We start from the raw sequence: 22,561 nt of genomic DNA on the forward strand, positions 1-22,561 counted from the left end.
TTATCACACAAGTCACTAAGCCTTTAACTATGGCAAGCAATTCCCTCCACCTGAATCTACATATATTCTGCATTTTAAAAATTCTTAAGAAATGACTTTTTACTACTACTATAAAAGCTCAGTATTGGCAGAAGTTTTTCAAGCACGCAAAGGTATTGATGCCTCAGTTTACCTAAAGATAAATTCAACAGAACCCATGTCCTAGGTTAAAGGAAGGCAAAGAAACCCCATCCTTGCCTCTATTTATACATTTTCTGTTGGGGGGGGGGGGTTCTTTCTGAATAGCCTACTGTAAAGCGCAGGGGCAGCAGAATTTTACATTAAACTATTTAGAGTTTACGCCTAACCTCTCCAAAGAAATCCAATTGCTCTTAAAGAATCAATTCTAAAAGTCCAATGGTAGAGAGCCCAGTTAAGAGCCACCAGTGCCAACAACTTACATATTATGCCAACGGATTAAATATTGCCACCATTTAAACTCTCTACAAGAGCAGGGAGGAGAATGCTTCACAGTCAGGCAGTTGCTCCTCCTCTTCAGTAGATTCCTGGGCAAAATGTTGCTCATCATCATCAGCGGAGGATGGGGAATCGCTGCTGTAGACTGCATGTTTCCATCTGCAAGCATTTCAAAGGCAAAAACAAAAACAAGATTAGGTCACACTAAGTTGAAAATCAAGTGCAGTCTACCCCAGAAGGTACTGTGAGATCTAGGAAGTTTCCAGCCCATTATATGTATTTGTCGTGCATCTGATTTCAAACTGCATTACATGTTCTTCCTTGGGAGAGCAAAATTCCATCTTTGTTGGGAAGTTTTTTTTTTAAAAAAAAAGCGCACGGTACTTATATGCAGCTTGACTTTGGCATATGATAGGCCAGAGCCTTGCAAAGTAACTGTAAAGCCTTGCAAAGCAGCTGTATTTGTGAATCTATTGCCCCTGATTTCCCCTGAACTTCGTATTCACAGCTGTTACCAAAAACAGCAGGACAAGTCAAGAAGGGAGCTCCTGAGAGAGCTTCAATTAATTACGATGCATACAGGATGATAATTCTGATGCACACAAGTTTTGGCTTGAACCTTTTTATAGGTTTTTATTCCCCTTGTTCAAGTCTTGCACAGGCTGCGGAACATGGGCGAGGTACTGCCTTCACGAGGTATTGCATAATTACCCCTCTTCCTCAAGGCATGATCAGCTCAACTACTGCAACATCCTCTTCTGTCCTGAAGTACAGCCTTGCCCCACTCAGATCCATTCAGAAAGTTGCTCTAAAGGTCATCTTCTGAACTTATTCCCTTCATCACAAAGCGCATTCTCCTGAAACCCTTCAAGTGTCTTCTCTCTCAGCAAACAGAGTTCCTAAGGCCTTTCATGGATTACCCTCCTTCCTACATTAGTTCCCACTGAGTGCCCAGAAAACAGCTCTGAATTCTGAGCTGGCCCTGACAGCACCTCTCACTGACTAACCCCTCAATACAAAAATGCAGAAGCATGTTCTCTTCTCACCTGCCACCTTCACGCTTGGGAGAAGGTTTTCATATGCACCTGGCAGTCTTCCTTGCCTCCTGAAAATTCTTGCTGGGCTGCTCAAAACCCATGAAAACTGTCAGGCTACTGCTGCAGTGAGAGCAGTGCTCATCATTCAGAGTAGGACTGTGCATTTCCTTGTATTCCCACCTCTTGACAGCCATCTCTTGCCTTTTCTCTTGTGCTCGGTTATAAGCATTTGGGAAAAGGACTGGTTTTGTTTGCTGACTCTCTGTCCAGAGCTTACCGGCAGGGCCCTGGAGTCCCTGACTATGGCTTGTAAGCACTAAGGCTTCTAGTAGTTCAACTCATTTCAGCTGTTTCAGAGGAGGCTTTTGGCCAGAACACAGTAAAGAAAATTGAAAGCCAGAACTAACCTGCACTGCCATCTTGAGTGTCAGCGATTTCCTCATCAGTTCTCCTCGGGAGGACATATCCAAGTTTTCCTAATGACAAGAAACAAGAAGGGTCAGTCACAAACACGCAGAAAATCTGACATATGCACACTTGGTGCCTACACAGTAACTTTATCAAGGCTCTGCATGGACACAAAAGATTAGCATGCAGTTCTACGATGCAGAAAGCAAGGAAGCATTGCTGGAATCCAACCATCTAGTTTTACCTATTTTCACAAGAGGCACCTTCTGGTTTAGGCCTATATCTGTCAGTCTAAGAGAGATGAGAAAATGGATGCATATTTTAAGACAAGAAGAAAACCTGTACTTTTAAATTCAGTTCATGGCCTACTTTGTCTCTCTGTTAACATGTTGATTCATGGCCCAGGACAAGTTTTTTTAAAAAAAAAAAAAAAAAAAAAACAGACATCCACAGAGATTCCTGAAGTATATGAATTTATCTTTGATTTTTATCCTAGTGTTCACAGAATCACAGAATGGTTGAGGTTGGAAGGGACCTCTGGAGATCATCTAGTCCGACCCTCCTGCTCAGGAAGGGTCACTTAGCACATGTTGCCCAGGACTGTGTCCAGATGGCTTGAATATCTCCGAGGAAGGAGCCAACCACAGCAGGCATTGCCCACACCAAGGCACCTAGGACAGGAGCCTGGAAGGTCTTGAAGGTGGTGAGCTTCAAAGGGAGCTGAGCTGACAACACAAGGGGAAACAGATGACAACACGAATCAGGCAATCGGAACACCATGGTGTGCATTCGACTGGCTGCAAGATGGCTGTTGGCATGCAAGCGTGCTTAAGGAAGGCAAAGTGTTAAGAGAAAAAGCACGAGTCAGCTTTCAAGGACAATTAGATGTACGGGGCTGCCAGTTTATGGGGGACAGTGCAGACAGCTTCCTAGCAGGAAGCCCGAACTCTGACAAACAGGCCTTTCAAATATCCTGTGAAAGTCCATGAGCACAGAAGCAAGGCAGCTGCTAGGGGTTTCATGTCGAGACTCCACACTGGACCAAATTAGGCCCCTAATTCCAGCACCTACTCAAAAATAATTACAAAACCCATATATCTGCATAATAACATCAGACACGTAAAAAGAAGTACTTGTGAACTATTCTTTAAATAACAAAGAGGGTTAAAAAAAAAAAAACTCTTTGGGGCAATAGTAAATGCGTACACATGACATTCTTACAAACTGCAGGATACAGAAGAAAATTGTTTGTCAGCAAACCAATTTAACCTGACCTCTCTGCAGGGCACAGTTCAGGACACCCTCACAAGTTACATACCTCCAATTTTCTAGAGAAGGTCCAGAAAAGAAACTACCTTGATAAAAACAGTGGAACCGGGCTTGTTCAGAAAAGATGTGATTTGCTTACTTGGTTTGGAAGCTCTGCCAGCATAAAAGAAACAAACAAGAAAACAAACAAAAAAACCATACACACACACCAAAGAGTTACAAAGGGATTATTTAAGAGTCTTGTCTAAACTCTACCTTAATTTAAGTAAAGGGCTCCTAAGGGTGCACAAGGAATTTATCTTCCACCGTTACTGCAAACGGCAGGACACTACAAAGGTCACCCCTAGGAGAAGGGCGTTCAGACTACGCCTAAAAGAGCCACTGGCACACTGAAGGCTCTCATTCACTTTCAACATGCATTTTCCCTTTCACAAAAACCTTACAAAGCCACTTCAGCAAGTAACTAGCCAGGAGGGTTGGTTCCCCCCCAACCCCCTTTTTTTTTCTTTCTTTCCAGAGAGAGCTTGTTGTATTCTACAGCTTCCGACAGAAGCTATATTAGCATAAATGCTCCAGCTGATTTAGACTTCCTCGACCAAAACATCTTAGACTTTCGGCTGAAATGCTCTCGCTGCTGCCCATGGGGAGAGGCACAGAGCCAGAAAAAAAATGCCTGGAGTCCAGGGCACTCTGCTGACGTGGGCATCTCTCCTGCTGGCACTAGAAATACAGCATCCCGTCACATTCACTCAGCACAGATTATATGTGACCTCACAACCACAAATTGCAGGCACATGACCAGCACTGGCCTATCAGGCACTGAGCCACAAGTGACTTCACAACCACAAACTGCACCCACATGAACACCACTGGCCTATCAGGCACTCAGCCACAAGTGACATCACAACCACAAACTCCACCCACACCACCAGCACTGGCCTATCAGGCACAGAGCCACAAGTGACATCACAACCACAAACTGCACCCACATGACCAGCACTGGCCTATCAGGCACTGAGCCACAAGTGACATCACAAACACAAACTGCACCCACAGGAACAGCACTGGCCTATCAGGCACTCAGCCACAAGTGACACCACAAACACAAACTGCACCCACAGGACAAGCACTGGCCTATCAGGCACTGAGCCACAAGTGACATCACAACCACAAACTGCAGCCACATCACCAGCACTGGCCTATCGGGCACTGAGCCACAAGTGACCTCACAACCACAAACTGCACCCACATCACCAGCACTGGCCTATCAGGCACTGAGCCACAAGTAACATCACAACCACAAACTGCAGCCACATCACCAGCACTGGCCTATCAGGCACTGAGCCACAAGTGACATCACAAACAAACTTGCACACACATCACCAGCACTGGCCTATCAGGCACTGAGCCACAAGTGACATCACAACCACAAACTGTAGCCATGTGACAAGCACTGGCCTATCATGCACTGAGCAACAAGTGACATCACAACCACAGGCTGCACCCATGTGACCAGCACTGCCCTGTCAGGCACTGAGCCACAAGTGACAACACAAACACAATCTCCACCCTCAGGACCAGCAGTGCCCTGTCAGGCACTGAGCCACAAGTGACATCACAAACTGCAGCCACATAACCAGCACTGGCCTATCAGGCACTCAGCCACAAGTGACATCACAAACACAAACTCCACCCACATCACCAGCACTGGCCTATCAGGCACTGAGACACAAGTGACATCACAAATACAAACTGCAGACATGTGACCAGCACTGGCCTATCAGGCACTGAGCCACAAGTGACATCACAACCACAAACTGCACCCACAGGACCAGCACCGGCCTATCAGGAACTGAGCCACAAGTGACATCACAACCACAAACCGCAGCCACGTGACCAGCACTGGCCTATCAGCCACTGAGCCACAAGTTACCCAGAACCACAGACTGCAGCCACATGACTACCACTGGCCTATCAGGCATTGAGGCACATGTGACCTCACAAGCACAAAAATAGCAATGTGCTTGATGCTGTCTAATCAGGTGGTGAAGCAAAAGTCACCTCACAAATGCAGAAAAGGATCAATGGGGCCGCTTGTGGCCTAGCAGATACTGAGGCCAAATGACTCCACAAACACAAGCAGCAGCAATATGCAGCAAGCTGGACTGTTGGGTGCTCAGGCTGAAGTGACCTCACAGGCAGCCATGAAGCCAAATAGCTGCTCCTGGCCTCTTTGCAACTGAGGCACAATTGACCTCAACAAGCACAAACAGCAGCAATGTCCATGCTGATCGCCAGTCACATACTGATGCACAACTCACCACAAAAGCACCAACAGCAGCAATGGCCCTGCTCACCCTTTAGGAGGCAGTGAGACACAAGGGACCTCACCAGCATCACCAACGCTACATGCATGCTGTTGGCCTACCAGCTTCAGAGGCACAACTCACCTCACAAGCACAAATGGCATCGACCTGCCTGCTGCTGCCCTATCTTTGACTGAGTCACAAGGGAGCTGAAAAGTGCAAACCTTCACAGAGGAGAAGCTCACCTGGGCCACTCGCACGTCCCTTGATTATGCTGTGATCACTCCATACAGAACAGTCTTCTGCAAATGGCTTTCATCTCCTGGCAAGACTCTCTCCACGTCATGCGACAGCTCCACTCTGGCACCCTGGCGACAAATCACAAAAGGAACAATTGGTCTCGCTTTTCCTTTAGTACCATCAAGTCCGAGCTGGGAGCCTTCGCACTGCAGCACCTACACAATGGCAGCAGCATGCCACTTCCATTTCTAGTGCATTTCTAGGGACAGAGATCAGCTGAGGGAGCAGCTGCACTGCAAAGGCTTTCTGGCACTCTCAGATCAACTTGGCACTGCACCAGGCATCAACCTGACACCAGACCTCTGCTCTGCCACCTACTCTACAAACACACTGCCTCTGCCCCACACAGCTGCCTCTTCTGCTACATACAACCAAGTGCCAGCAAGAACAGATGCCTGCAGGACACTCGCCACTTGCACACTCCCCAGCCACTGCTCTGCTCACTGCCTTCCCTTGGCTCCTCAACCCAGACACACAGGCAAGCTCTTGTGGTAACACCACAAGGTGGCCAAGGCACTCTAGGCTCACGAGGCATGTGCAAATGAGCAGCACAAGATTAGGCAGGGACTGAGCTGCCTCCTTGGGTGATGCTGCTCTTTTCAGAGGGAAGCATCCTGTTTTCTTTGGGCACAGCAGGCTGCTGCTTTCCACCCCCATCCCCTCACGAACCTCCTGCTAGGGATGGGGGCATGGGGATTTTCTGTAGTAATACAAAAGTTACAGATACAACACAGAAACACTTGAGAGTCCGGAAGGCCTCCTGAGCCCAAAGGAACCTCCCTTCCTTTCCTTTAGTTACTTGGACAAGGAGCTTGGACGGGGAAGGGAAAAAGGGTGCAGAGGCTTTGAAATGAGGCCCAAGCAACGAGACAGCCCCACACTGGACGGCTGCTGAAATGACAGCTCTCCTGGCTGCGCAGCCTCTGCAGCACCAGTCCGCACTCCACAGCTGGCTTCACAGAGCACGGAGGGCTGCGTGCCACGGGCAACCTGGCCCTGGGCACATCTTCACCCCTCCCAGAGCCAGCAGCCCAAGAGCTCTGAGACTTCCACAGGTCAAGCTATGGACGCTTTGGGGCACTCACACAAAGGCACTCAGGACATGCTGGCATCTATTATAAGGGTCTTGGACTCATCCTATATGGCACCACAACCTCCTAGGAAAAGGAGGGGGCACCGTAGCATTTGTTGAGCGGGCTGGCAATAACAGCACTTGTGGGAGGCGGAATTTGCAGCACAGCAGAGGTACCAGGAGCTGAACCCACAACCCAAGTCACCCAGGGAAGACAGGCGCATTTATGGAAGCCTTCGCATCCATACGTAGCCTCTTCTCAGTCACTTGCAGCTGCTTTCACAGAGGGCTCACGACGCTGGCCAAGATGTTGACAGGTACAGGGACACAGCCTGGCATCCTGCCTCCATCCTCAGCGCCTCTAGCACTGCACTGGGAACCTCCATGAGTGGAGCAACCTAGAAAGAAAGAAAGAATTGGAGTGTTACTGGCAGTTCTGCTGGCCTTACAGAGTCGCAACAGGCAGGGGCAAATGTCTCCCCTCTGTGCTGAGCTCTATTGGTGAGAGCACAGCCAGCAGGGCCACCAAGACGTTCTACCCCTCTTTTTGGCACAGGTGACACCATGTCTGTATACCAGGTCCTGTTTGGGCTCTCCAGGTCTGCACAGGCACTAACACACTGCAGGGAGTCCAGCACAGGGACACCAAGATGGTCAGGGGCTGCAGCGTGGGGCATAAAAGGAGAGGCTGCGAGAGCTGGCTTTGTTCAGCCTAGACAAGAGAAGGCCAAGGGGCATCTTCATGCTGTGCACAGCTACCTTATGGAGGGCACAGAGAAGACGGAGCCGGATTTTCTTGGAGGTGCACACTAGTAGCATGGGAGGCAACAGGGACAAATCGGACAATGGGAAATGCTTCTGAGACATTAAGAAGAAACCTTTTTCTCCGTGACGGTGGCCAAAAGGCGGCACACGGATACAGAGAGGTTCCCAGATCTCCATCCTTGGAGGTAATCAAAACTTCACTGGAAAAGGCCCCAAGATACCTCCTCTACTGGCACCTGCCTGGAGCAGGGCGTTGGAGCCCTGCTACCTCCACATGGCTCCCCCATTGCAGCCTCAAGGAATATGCTATTGTGAGACTCTTGCCAAAGGCACCAGAGGCTTTGCAGATGCCGCCTCCACCGCTGAACAAGGACAGGTGTCTCAGAGCCACCCATCGCCCTCACAGGCCTGACTTCTTGTGAGGGGGCATCTCCCCTCTCTGCAAGGCTCTGCGTAGGCACAACGTGCAGAAATGCCTCTGACTGCTTTCATTAACTACCCATCTCGCTGAGGGACTGGAATGGATTAGCGTCTGAGATGGGAAGATGCAATGAGGGTCCAGATTCAGCAGAAAGCCTTTAAGGAGGGAGAAGAGAACTCTCTCCAGCAGTCGGTAAAATCCCAAAGACTCACGGAAGCATCAAACCCTTCCGAAACTGCAAGCCTGAACCTCAGCTGACACAAACCACCAAACTGGGAGCAGCCCTGCCTCGCACCACGATGCTCCAAGGAGGCAACACGGTCACCAACAGTCCTCACCCACGTCTCCCAGAAGGACACCGTGATGGCAGGCTGGGCCTTGGGAGCAGAGCACTGCTCTCTCCAGACACCTCCTCCCACGCTGAGCAGCAAAACACTGGCGCCACCACTCGGCTCCACCACAGGGCATCTCGCACTGTAACACGCCGTTACCTCCACACCTCACAGAGGGCTGGCAACCAACACACGCCTCTGCATCAGCGACACACAGCCCACAGCACCACACACGGCACCCCAAGCACCCCACAACACACAAAGCCCAACTCTCCAGACCTTCCATTCCTTTCTAGTCCTCCAAGGCCTTGCAACAGGCTCTGCCTCTGAACAGCCACTCACAGCCCGGGGCCTGCTCAATTCCCACCTTCCCACCAGGAAGCAGACAAGAAGTGCTCTCACAGCAGCTGATCAGGCCAGCTTTTCCCTCTTGCTTGTATCTCAACTTCTCTGAAAAAGAAATCTCTTTCAAAATGTGGCCCATACCCTTTTTGGGGGGGTGACATTCCTTCCGTCTCCTCCAACTGCCTTTGCACCCGTTCTCCAGTGACTGCATACATGGACAGAAAATCAGAGACCCCTAAAGTGTTACAGTTCTAAACGTGTCACCAAAGCAGCTGGACACCTCAAAGACAGACACAGCATGCAGACCTTGCAATAAAATCTCACAGGCTCCCTGCTCTTTTGACAGGGGCAACTTCTAAAGCACACACACACCCTGGCAAGAAGAGATTATTCACACCACTGCTCACACCAGCACTACATTCACTTAGCAGCCTCAAAAGTCTAGCTGCACTCCCTAGCTGACTGCGAGGACGCTGCAAGCTTCTACTTAGCAACAAGTGGAAAGGCCAACTCCACGTCCATGCTCACCACAGAACATCATCTGCATTTTAAATGTAGCAGTACTAACTCTTGATGATGGAGTGGGATAAAATTTGTGCCAGCTGACGTGAAACATCTACTTGATTGATTAGTTGCATTTCTGTATTGCTGTAGAGCTCTGCAGGGGTCAATCCCTCCTCTGAGCACACACAACAAACCCAGAAGTGACCTCACCACCAGCATCCAAGCCATGCGTCTTCTCCTGACCTGTCAGCTGCTGACACAGAGGTGTCATCACATCACAGATTCACATCATGGCCTCATAATACTCACAATGCTCTCAAACACCCATTGCCTACCAGTTACTACACCAAAAGATTAGCTTCTGCTATGCATTATCAACACCTAGCCTATGAAATTTAAGAATTGCAGAACAGCCTGCAAGTAATTCTTGGCAACATTTTCTAACGGGAGGATTGCATGGGAGCAGCGAGCATGAAACTGAAGACAGCAGGGCCTCGTGTCCCAGGCACAGGGAGAAGCCTTCCCGCAACTCAGAACTCTGGTTCCTTCCCCAGTGCTGAACAAAACCAGAAAATCCTCCACACATCCAGGACAACAAGCATTCTCCTATTTTAGGCCCTGACAACTGGAGACACGTGGAAGGACTCAGGCCAGGGCATCTCAGCTGGTGAAACCAACTCTTCAACTCAGCAACTCTTCACCCTGACCTAGGAGCATGGAAAGAGCAACGGCAAGTGCAAGCACTGGCCGTTCATCAACTTTCAGGGCCCTGACAAGCAAAACAGCTCACACTTACAGAGCTCTTCTGCAAACACCCTCCATGCTGCTGCCAGGCTCACAGGTCGCGGCACAAAGCAAGAGGCAGGGAGCAAAAACAACGGCTAAGGCACGGCATCACATGCGGGCACAGCCTCTCTCAGAGCCACTCCAAAATGCAGTTTTCACAACAGAAGACACCACTGGGAAGGTCACCTCTCGACGACACCAGCAGCCTGCTCACACTTTGCCCAGCACCTCCCAAATGCACCTCAAAGCAGCACCTGGGGCTGCGCTGGCAGCAGCAGCTCAGGGAAACGCTTTAACAGGGATCCCAGAGCCACCACAGGGCCAAAGCTTCCTGCCCCCAAACCCCACCGAGCCGCCCCGGCCCAGCTGCTCGCGGCAGGCCGCCACGTCTGCCTGCAGGGCAGCTCCCCCCTCTGGCCCACGTCGCTCTGGCCCCTGCTCACGGCCCCACCAGCCCCTGCTGCAGCTCCTGCAGCAAAGCAGCCCCGTCGCCAGCACCGCTGCCCCGCCCCGGCGGGAGGGCACCCGCCGCCATTTGAACGCGCCCGCAGCCCCCACCAAACGCTCTCGCCCGCTCGCTTCTCGCCTGCTTTGCTCCCGCTCCTCTTCCACCTCTTTGACGTCTTTTTTTTCCCCACATGTTGGACTGCAATTGGCTGACAGAGCCATCAGTGAAATCGATGCCCGCCCTCCTCCTCCTGACAGCCAATAGGAGGGCTGCACTGGGGCGATGCCATGGCAACATTGGGCCCTCCTGCCCTGGCGGCCAGCTCCGCCCCCTCCCCCGCGGTCGGGCGCCATGTTGTGGGCGGCAGCGCGGCGCCGTGTGGGCGGGCAGTGCGGGGCCCCGGGGTGCGGCCGCTGCCCCGGCGGTGCTGGGCTGTGGGGCAGGGGCCCCGCGGGGCTGCTGGCTGCCCTGCGCCCTGGGGGCCGTGCGGGGTGGGGGGGGGCAGCACTGGGGCCTGTGCTGGTGGCATCCGTGGTGCCGCTGTGGGGGCCCTGGGGCTGGCTGTGGCGCCGGAGCCCACAGGCAGCATCCTGCTGCCCCCAGGGCAGGGCAGGGCAGGGCAGTGTCCTCTCGCCCCTCCTGCCCCGGGTCCCTGCCCACGGCAGCCCTAGGGCTTGGCTAGGGAGCGGTGGTGTGGGGTCGTGAGGGGGCTGGTGGAGATGGCTGTGTTGGGCTCACCCCAGCACTGCCCACCACAGCTCAGAGAAAAAACCTTGGCGTCAGCCAGGACCTGTTGAATGGGGATTGCACCTCTGCCTGTTTCCAGGCTGCTCTCTCCAATGTATGTTCTTTTGGGTGCGGTGATTTGAGCCTAGTTTGCAGGAGGACAGGGGCAGTGGCCATCTAAAGATGGCATCTCTGAGCCCAAAACATGCTGCGCCAAGTTGGAAGGATAAAGGGGGAAGGAAGAGAGATTTTCCCAAACACCCAGTGGACTTGGGGTTATTACAAGGTGAAGGTTTTATTATCATATATGGACATTTCCAGCAGGGTCTTGAGAGCCCCATGGAGCTGCAGGCCACCTCAGCCTCTGGGATGCAGGACCCCTTTCCTCTCAGAGCCAGACCCCAAAGGGGGACCCACTCCCAGGAAAACCTGTCATGGATTCCCATGCCCCCCCCACCCTAAGAGGTGATGGAGCTGGCCGCACAGAAGCCTTGGGGCTCAGGACAGCCCCATCCCCAGGACCCAGGAGTCCTGGCTGTCACATTGTCCCCTGAGCCAGAGGGGACCCTCAGGCAGGGCTCTCGCAGCAGCCCTCAGCCCTGTCCAGGCACCCCCACAGCCCGGGATCCACAGCAGTTTTGGCAGTTAACAGTCTCTGTGCGACACCTCGGGAAGGATCTCCCAAAGCCCTTACCCTCGGTGGAGAGCCGCAGGAGCGCAGGGGACAAGGAGCTGTGGTCCTGGCTGATGGTGTCCATCCAGCAGTCCTCCATCTCGCTTGCCCTCTTGCTCTCGTTTCACCTCTCCAGCCAGAGAAACAGGACGCTCTTCCCATCTCATTACCCAAAACTCCTTTCCAACATGCCCCTGCTCCTCCACCTGTTGGTGAGGGGCCCCAACGTGGTCCCACTGCCTCCTGTCCCCTCTCCTTGCCATGGAGCCACTAGGAAGGGCAGCCGTGGGGAGGGTGTGAGCAGTGCCCAGGAGTGCCTGGGCCTCACAGGGAAGTGAGGGTCCCCACAACGACACCAGGGAGACCTCCCTGTGATGTGGCACGTCCCATTGTGACCTCAGCTCGTGTCATCTGGGGGCTCAGTAGGTCACTGCCATGGAGATGGCACAGCCAGGGAGAGAGCAGAGAGATTTCCCCTCACATCCTGGAAAGCCATCACTTCCCTTCACTGCAGTTATTTTCCATAATTTTCTGATAAATCCTTCAGGAATGTCTCCAGACAGTGTCAAAGACTGTGAAATATCTCAAATGGGGCACTGGAGAAGTCACTTCTGCGCCCCTGCACTGACAGGTCACTGCACTGGGCAGACCTGTGCAGGAATCTGGGGTTTGGGGGTTGGCGTTTTTACGGGATCCAAGGCATGTGGGATGAACCAGCACAAAGCATGGCCACAGGCTGAGAAATGCTTTGGTGAGCCTCAAAACTGGTTTCTGCTGTGGGCCCCTCTTTTTGTGGAAGCAGGATGCAGGACAATGTGGGACAGGACGTAGCTTTCCTCCTTTAGGCACCAAGGCAGGATCTCTGCTTTTAGAAGTGCTCGGCAAGGTTTCTCAGTCGGCAGTGCTTGAGCTAGAGATGCTATGCCAGAGAAGAGCAAACATAGCCTTAACGCACATCATCCAGAGGCCCTTATCCAGGACCCTGGAGCCTGCCAGGCTCCAAAGCCATGGGCGAGGCCAGGTAGCAAATGTGGGGAACTTTTCCCATTTCCCATGAAGTTTGCCCATCTTTCCTTCTGGCTGAGGCTGAGGAAGCCATTTCTCATCCCTGGGCCTCATTTGGTCCTTGTGCTTTTCAGTGTCACCTTGGGGCTGTGCGAGAATTCTCCCCTGGGTACGCTCCTCAGCCCCCTGCCCTCCTCCTCCCCGCAGGCACCCTTGCTCTCCCGGGTCTGTACAGCCCTGACATCCTGGATCTCCCACATTTTATGACTCTAGGCTTCTGAGGACACGCCCACACACCGCAGTGCTGCTGTCCAGGCTCCAGTGCAGAGTCTATGAGGCAGTGAAATGCCTCAGGACGTGCATTTTGACTCACTCCCAAGTTTGTGAGATGACCAGCTCCCAGCTCTGCAGCTGCTGAAGTTTGAGAGCATCCCTACAACCAGCCTTCCTGCTCTTCCTAATCTCTGCACAGTTTTGGGGCAAATCTTGCAGAAGGGAGACTCCATCCCCCTTGAATACTGTGAGAGATGTGGCTTTCCAAGTCACTGCAAAAGGAAGGACTCCTTTACTTCTTTGGGTTGCTTCTTGAGCCTGTGGCACCCCCTCTGTGATGCTGGGAGCCCCAGCTCTGCAGCCTGGTGTCTTTGCCCTTTCTCTCCCGTGTCTCCTGTTTGTCTACCCAAAGTCTTCTCTCCACACCAGGGGCATGGGAAGTGCTGCTTTAGAGAGCTCATTTGAAGCTGTGACACGTTGTGAAGCTGAAGGCCTGAAGGAGGCTAGTCTGGGACATGGCTGTGCCCCCAACACCCCCTCCTGTTCCCAGCCTGAGGATCCAGGAAGGTCTCCAGGGAGAGCAGTGGGCTTGGGGGTGGGTGAGATGGGTTTCCCTCAACACCCCTGGGTCCTGCATGGGTTTCTCTGAGTGCTCAGGAAAATCCCTCTTCTCTAGGGGCTTGCATCAAGGCTTTTCCAGACTTTTGTACAGAAACCCAGCCTGGTCCAAGATCCCCAAGAGCAGCACGGCCCCCAGCATCGCCCGGGACCCCCAGGAGCTGTCTGGCTCTCTCTTCTGTTCCCACATTCCCCGATTAAATGGACAGTTTGTAACCTCACCTTTACAACACACCACCTGGACACTGCAACATTGTGACTCCTCCCCTAGCTCATTCCCATAGGCAGCTGCTGATTTGCGACCTGCCTATTGGCTGGCAGGAGGAGGGGGGCGGGTCTGGATTTCACTGAAGGCTCTGTCAGCCAATCGGAGTCCACCATGTGGAAGAAAAACAGACGTGAAAGAGAGAGGTGGAAGAGGAGAGGGAGCGAAGCAGGGGAGGCTTTGGGTGGAAAGCAGGACCGGGCTTGGGCAGCTTGTTTCTCACAAGACCGTGAGAAACGCTCTGCCCCCCCTGGCCAGTATAACTGCTCTGCCTGGCACTGAGGCACAGGAGGACTCAGGGTGGAGATCGGGCTCTGCAGATAAGAGCCCCAGGGGCAGAGTTAGGAAACAAGAAAAGACCTCGAATGCAAAAAACCAGCATCTTTAAGTACACCGGAAACCAGCAGGGGCTGGAAAATGCCCCAAGCTGTAGTAAAAGTTTCTGAGCATAAAGAAAAATCAATGAAAAAAAAGAAAAACTGTTCAAATGTGAATAATAGATGGATGTAACCGAGTAACCTTAAAAGAAATAGCTTCAGCAGTTACAGTTAAAACCAAACTATAACAACCTAATGGCCTTGGTAGGCTTTTCTTTTTGTTTGGGTTCTACAGAGTGACCCTCTGAAGAGCAACAACTTGAAAAGAAGCAGCCAGAAAGAGTGGTAGAATTGTTAGGCTAAGTAATGTGTTTTTTAAAAGTATCTAAATAATAGAATGAATCTAGGAGCCAGGAGAGAAGTAACATCAAAGGAAGATGGCAGACCTAAGAATGAGGGGATACTCATACCAGGCTGATAATGAAACTCAACAGCTGTATTCTAGTGTTTGTAAAAATTGATGATCCTAAGGAAGGGGCTAACACCTTCCCTTGATGAAAGGAAAGGAAAGAAAGAGAAAAAGATGGTAAAATCTAAGCATAAGTGTAACAGCTGTTGATCTGAAGTTAAAGTTGTCTGTTTCCTATAGAGAAGACAGGGAAATACGGAAAAAGAATAATAAAAAAAAGGTGACCAACTCTATTTGAAGCTCCTCTAAAGGGAACTATTCCAGCTTGGGGAACAAACTGATCTTTCGGTGCAGGAAAGAAATGCCTGCAATTAAAGGAAATAAGATTTCTGTGTTAACATATTGAACTGGAACAACACTCGGATTCACCGAATTTGGGTCAATAGGCCAGACCAATCATGTTGCTATTAGGATTAAGACTGTTATTTTTAACAGTTGTTTACGTGTTACTGCAAATGGGCATGCTTTGCTTTTGGCGTCTATTAATAGCAGTGTGCATTTCCCCAGTACACTGTGCTTACCCAAAAGCCGCCCACTGCACACCAAGGGGAATTAGCTGACTTCTGAAATAAATGCGTGTGTCTGGCGGTGTCAAGGGGTGGAGTGACAGGCGCCACACAGGCAAGCGTGGGACTCTGGATGGTGCAGCCCACAGAAGAGGGGTTTGCTCTGGGGTGATCCCAGGAGTTAAGGAACCCCGGGTGCATCACGGCTGGAGCCACCACACTGTGGGGTTGCTGCAGCCTGGGGACACAACATCTAACAACCCCATGACTGACAATTCCAGAAAGAGGAGAAGTGACACCACAGACTCACCCCATAAACATCTAGGTGCTGTGGAACCATTCCCCACAGAAAGACCTGTTCATGGGTGCTGTTGCCAACTGAGCAGTGCTGTGGGCTGAGCACTAGGTTACCTGTTGATGTGCACGCTGTTATTGACTGAGGCCATACAGCTTTTGTGTAACTGCGGTCTGGTGTTGTTTTGACTCGCTATAGAAAAGAGTAAGCCACAATAGTTGGTGTGGACTCTGACCGACCATCAGCTGGCCAGTGGATGTCAATGGCGTGGTGAGGAGAATCTGGGCAAAACCGTGCCGGAAGGGTGGCCAATAATGGGTGAGAGCGGTCGCTGTACCGTGCATCCATGATTTAAGTGTAGAGCTCTGATATGTATATATATTTTTTCAGTTCTGTTATATTTCTAGCTTTTTTTGTTATAACCTCTTATCTCTAATAAATTCTCATACTTGACAAATGATGATCTCTTGGAGTTCAGTGCAAATAAACCCGAAAGAATCCCAGAGGCCCCTCTATTGGCATGTCACAGGTAACACTCACAAGGGGCATCAAATCTCTTGAACGGGATGGTTGGTTACTGTCCAGATGGTGGTGGCAGTCTCCTTTGCCAGGGTCCTTCCAACAGTGGCTTCCACTGGATCAGATGAGACTCCCCGAACTGTTCTTCTGGGGAATTTTTATAGTCCAGCTGGCTTGTGGTCCTGTGTGACCTCTCCAGCATATGCATGAGCCATTGCTACTGATTACCTCAAACTACATACCAAAGCATCTCCTAACTCTCCTAAGAATGCACAAAAGACTGTCCTACATAGCCGCTTCTTCATTTGCAGGAGCAGTTTGTACTGTCGATTTTCAAGGGCCTTAAGTATTTACAGTTTAATCAGTTCTGCAGCAGGAGCTGCTGCAGAGATTCTGAAACAGCCAGATACTCCACCTGAGATGGTACTCACCACATTTAAGCACAGGAATTGGTCCAGGCACAGCAGGATCTGCCTCTAGAAATCTCTAGAACTGTCTGAAATACCCACTTGGAGAGGTTCTGCACCAGTCAGTCCAACACTTAATTTGGAAAGTGGTAGGAGTTCAGTCAATCTCCTAGTTTCAAGTCTGAAACTGCCTCTCTCAGACCTGCCCATCAGCTCACCTGTGTGGATTACTAGATGGGGGAGTTCCTGGGCCACCAAGGGATTAATGACTTGAGTGCTCTGAGTGCGCATACAGGCACAGGCCTGATAGCCTGTTGCCCACCCACGCCACAATTCTAACTGTAAGAGAAACCTGAATTTCATACCTGGAACTTGATTTCCAGAGCTTTTGCCACAAGTACTGGCTCTTAGCTAGCACTCTGGCCTACCTCTGCAAGCAAGTGAGGCAGGAGAGTTGTTTCCTGTGTCTAAAGACAGGTGGGATGAATCAACCTTTATTTCATGGCATTGCATATAAACAAAGAGAAAATGAGAATCCCTTGTGCAGTTCTGGTCTCCCACCTCAAGAAAGAAAGGTAGGACTAGGAAAAGGGAAGGGAAAGTTGATGAAGGCAGCAAGGCGAATTTCACCACACATGACATTAGTTACTCTTGTCCCACCTTCAACTGACTGGCTTCTGAAATGGATCCTCCCAACCATACCATAGGGGGAAAATTCTTCCTCAAGGCCTTTTCAGTCACTCATGAAATGCAAATCCTCTTCTTCACACTGCCGTGGGTGATTTATCTGCTCACTGCCATGGGGCATATGGTCATGATATCTATCATTTGACTCAACCACCAGTTCCACCCCTAGCGTATCTCTTCCCCAGCAGCTTCCCCTTCCTAGATATTTGGTTCCCTTTGCCCCTAAAAGGTTTGTCAGCCTCATCTTGGAGATTAAGACCATCCCACAGCTGCTTGCCAGTTCCAGACCGTGCTTTCCATCTTCCTGGGCACCACTGAGTTCAGCCTGCTTGTTGTGCTGTCTTTTGATTGCTGTGGGGCCATTTGCAATCCATCGCACTGTACCATCTTTATGAAGCCCTCGTTGGACTCCACACTCATCTTTATCCATCGGCTGATGGCATCTCTATCCTTGCTCAGCCCCACCATCTTATATACCAAGGTACCCTGTGTCCCCAGTAAAGAGACTCTTTCTTCTGTGGCCTCATCCCTTTGATGAGAGCAGCCTGCAGGGGCACCAGCTACCTTCAAACATGAGCTTTGCTCTCTCCTCTGCTGTGTTGCTGAGCTCCTTCAAATTGACCCCTGTGTCTTATGCCTGCACTAGATGCACTATCCTGAGAATACCCTCTGGGAAAGCCATATGAAGCCTTCTTCACCAGCATAGCCGGTGACACTGCCATCGTCACTACTGCATATGGTAGCTCCATTTTTGGCTACGAGGGGCCTGAATACAGCAAATCCTTTGAACCAGCCAAAGCCTGATGAAAGGGTTCAAGACGGTTACCTCCATGGTGAGCAGAGAAGCTGCTTTGCTGTAAGCTCTCAGCAGCTTTGCAGGCTCCTCTAAGAAAGTACATTGAGGAGAAGCATGATTTTAGCTGACATCCAGCAGACTAAGAACACAGTCTGTGGAGACCTCTGGTTCACTCCTTGAAACCCATCATCTCCTTCTCCCCTCTGCCCCTGCATTTTTGAAGCATCCTATTTGTGGAGTCATCTGCTCCTTTCCTTTATATGTCTAAAACCAAATGCAAAGGTGGAGGGAAAAATGTCAGTATTTATTGCCTATGTTTTCCTTGGACTTCCTGCTGTTAGACGTGTTCTTTGGTTTGAAAAAGTAATTAGCTACTTAGTAAATTAAGAGGTTTGAGACAGAAGTAGTGAGTTTCATCAGCTTCATTAGAGGTGCCTGTGCGCAGCTGGTGTCTGCACTTGTTTTCCCTTGGTCCCTATTTTGTTAATGGAGGCAAAGAGAGAGCTCTAGAGAGAGGCTGGGTCCTCCCAGACTATAACTGGCGTGTGAAAGAAGTGTTACCAGTCTCTTCCAGACACTCTTCTCCCTCTCTGCACTGACAAGATGGGAGGAAGCTAACTTGCTCAAACTGAAGTGCCTGACTTTTAGACATCTAAAACATCACCCTGCTTAGTATTATTTTGTTCCAGATGCTTCCTATGTCAAATAATCAAAAGGACAGCCTTTAAGTTCTTTAAGATGAGAAGATTCCCCCCCTCCCCTAAAGGGAAAGCAAGGCATTTAGGTCAGGACATTTAATAACAATGTTTCCTCAATGTTTCTGGAGAAACAGAGAGGGAGAAGATGTAGAAGAAAGCAGGGGATTACAGAAGAGATGCTCAGTACTGGCTTGTTTTGAAACCAACAGCCTCAAGAAGTTCCAAGTCAAAAAAGGCAAGCACCGAAAAGTAGAAGGAATAACTTTCCAAATACTTATCTAAATGTATGGACTGGCATCTGCAGATAATAGTAAGTACTTTTGCTGGGAGATTAGGTTGGCTTTTGAAAGTGGTCCTCTTTCCACAAGGAATAACCCTCCTTGAAATGATTTTGACAGATAGATAGGAAAGGATAGATAGAAACAGAACTAAGGAGCTGGCTAAAGAGATAATTAGACTCCTGAACGACGAGGCAGGCTTCAGACGCCCTGAAGCTCAGAGCAGCAGCTGGAGAGTTGAGAGGTACCTGATGGATAAAGAGTAAGATATGTCCAGATAGTCTGATGCAAAGATGCCTTTAGATGCCTCAATTTAATCAGGACATGTGAAAATATGTGAGAAATTACTGAGATTACATCCACAGCATAATAGACAGAGCAGTGGTAACAAATTGAGGGGCAGATCAATATTTCTTCTCCTGAGATTCATACCCTGCCTGAAGATTTCCACTATTTTATCATGGGAAAAATGGACATTAAAATTAGTCATTCATTTTAGCTGATGAAAGTGTGTTCATGTTTTTTACAAGTTGAAAACAGTTCTTCACCTTTTCAGGCAGAGCTCTGTTCTAACCACAAGCACCCAGTGGCACGTGGAGAGTCCCTGGTGTATCAGAGGTACTTGCCTGGGCCTGGCAGCTCTCACAGGGGACCTGCGGGAGACCGGAGCCCCTTGAATCTGCAGATAGAGGGTGGGTAGAGTGGACCAGGGCACCTACAATGGCACCAGCCGTCAGTGACCCTGTGACTGCATCCCACCCCAATTCTGGAAATTGCTTTCCTTTTCAAAAAAAAAAAAAGACCAGTCTATTAAAAAAAAAAAAAGACAATAAAGCAAAGACAGACAACAAGAACACAAAAAAATTTAAAAGCTGGAAAGTGTAATAAAACATTTCTTCATTTTAGATCATTTTCTTTCTTTCTTTCTTGTTTCATTTTTTATTGACGTTTTCTAAATATCTCTGGTATTATCAGGCCTGCACCATCAAAAAATATATTTCTGTGTCTCACACAGAGCCCAGTGGCCCAAAACCACTCGCAGCCCAGGGCTGTCCATGCCACTCCTCACTCTCTGCACAGACCAAGTCGCACCCACCAGAGACAGGAGTGACCACTAAACCCACATCCTAGCCCTGTGCCTGTTGGTGGCCTAGCAGGTACTCAGGCAGGCAGGACCTCGCAACCTCTTACCCCAGACAGGAGTCAAGTGCTGGCCTATCAGCTTCACCCATAGAAGTCACCTCACAGCCACTTTCCCACTCATGTGTCTGCTCATCGTCCATCACCTGTAGAGGCAGAAGTGACCTCACTTTCATCTTTATGATCATGGGCCTCCTACTCTCCTATGAGCTTCTGAGAAACAACTAATCTCATAAAAATGTCCCCAGCCATCAGCTTCCTGGTGGCCTATCAGACACAACTGACCTCATGATCACCCACCAAGCCAATGGGCCTGCTGCTGGTCTTTTACCTTGCCTTATGGAAATCACCTCAGCATGTTTTTGGCTTCTATCCAGTCAGGTATTCATGCAGGCGATGATTTTCAGGGTCCAAAAGCAATGTTGTGATTTTCTTTGTTTTCAGCACAAAAAATAAGCTCTGAGCCCTTGAAACATCACTCACTGTTGTATGTGCATCTGGGAGAACTTGCTGTAAGAGGCCAATTCTTTTCTGAAGAAATACTTTGTCTTTGGAAGTTTTCCTTATGTGCCCATTCTGAAAGGCAATGACTGTGGCATTGCTGCTCAAAAGAGTACCTCTGAGAGCTCTGTCACGGCAAGACCATTTCCTTGTTCACTATGCCAGAGAAAAAAGTCCCACCATGTCAAAACTGCTCTCTGCCGCCTCCTCCTGGAAGTCAGCCCCTGGATGTCTTGTTTCAGGGCCCAGGGCAGTGCATGGTTTGCAGGTTGCAGCAGAGATCCGCAAGGCAGCAAGCCTTTTGGCAGGGAGAGCTCAGAACCCTGCCCCCCTCCCCCCCATTTCACTGGATTGGGAGGTTACTTGGATGGTTAATTAAGAGCAAAGAGTTTCTAGGATACTGCTATATTAGAAGAAAAGAGAGTCCGCACCAATTATGCTTATTGGTAGTGGCCCCCCCCCCCCATAAGACAAAGTGAATAAAAAAAGCTGTTGTCTGCATGCTATCACTGGCAAATCAGTGAGGCTGTCTTCATCACACTAATGAAACTGAGAAGTGTTTTATGGATTTGAATCCACTGAATCTGAACCCATTGTAATGTCTGAGCTTAATTTTCGTGCTTAGCATCTTCTGTTATTCAGGGAGAGAAGGTGTTTTGAGCTTTTCTCAACAACCCTTGGACATTGTCCCCAGAGTTTTCAGCTAAATTTCCTGAGATGACTTATGAAAACTTCCTTGTGTCAGCATGCACTGGCAGTCTATGTCCCACTCCTAAGAAGTGTGTGAGTGTGTGTGTGTGTGTGTGTGTGTGTGTGTGTTCAACATTTTATTAATATTTTTTAGATTTTGTTTATAAGAAACCCCTGTAACCAAGACACACAATTCACATTGCTTCCTTTCACCACCACAATCCAATGAGAAAATAAATCTCCCGAGGCACCTGTATTTAGTAGCTACATATATATATGTGTGACATGATATATGATACATAATTAGAATTGCTGTCATGAAAAGCATCATGACTGGGGAAAAAGCCAAACCTTTGCACGACCAATGGCTTCCTTCAGGGCCACCTTCACAGTCTCGTTTCTGAGACTGTAGATGAAGGGGTTTAAGAATGGGTACAGGACAGTGTTGAGCAAAGCTACAATTCTGTTGTTCTCCAAGGAAACCCCTTCTGAGGGCCGTGCATAGAGAACAATGCAGCATCCATAGACAATGGCTAAGTTGGTGAGATGGGAAGAACATGTAGCAAAAGCTTTCTTCCTCCCAGATGCTGACGGCATGTGCAGAATACAGTGGAAGATGCACATGGAGGACACTATGATTAGACATAAGGAACCCAGCACTACAAGCGATATGAAAATGGTGTCTACTTTCCAAAGCAGGCTGGCATCAGAGCAGGACAGTGTGAATAAGGGGGAGTTATCGCAAAAAAAGTGGTGGATCTTGTTGGGGCCACAGAAAGTCAGCTTTGAGAGCAAGACCAGGCGGTAGCTGAAGAGTGTGAAGCCTAGGACCCACGCAGCAGCAACCAGGTGGGTGCAGAGCTGCCACTTCATGACAGCAGCATAATGCAAAGGTTGCCAGGTGGCAACGTAGCGATCAAAGGACATGACAACAAGGAGAGCAAACTCTATAAAACCCAGGGCAAAATAGAAATAGGATTGGGCAAAGCAGCTGCTTAATGAGATTGGTCTCCTTCCAGAGCTCAGAATCGCCAACAATGTGATGGTTGTGGAGGATGTGAACCAGATTTCCAGGAATGCCAGATTGCTGATGAAAAAGTACATGGGAGTTTGCAGGCGGTGATCTACACACACGAGGAAAATGATCATTGTGTTCCCCGTCACTGTTGTCAGGTATATGAGTAGAAGGAGCAGGGAGAGAAATTGCTGTAGTCTTTGATCAAGCCCTGAGAAACCCTCCAGGATGAAC

This window comes from Apteryx mantelli, chromosome 25 (assembly GCF_036417845.1).
Source record: "Apteryx mantelli isolate bAptMan1 chromosome 25, bAptMan1.hap1, whole genome shotgun sequence".
In the NCBI taxonomy this organism is placed as follows: Eukaryota; Metazoa; Chordata; class Aves; order Apterygiformes; family Apterygidae; genus Apteryx; species Apteryx mantelli.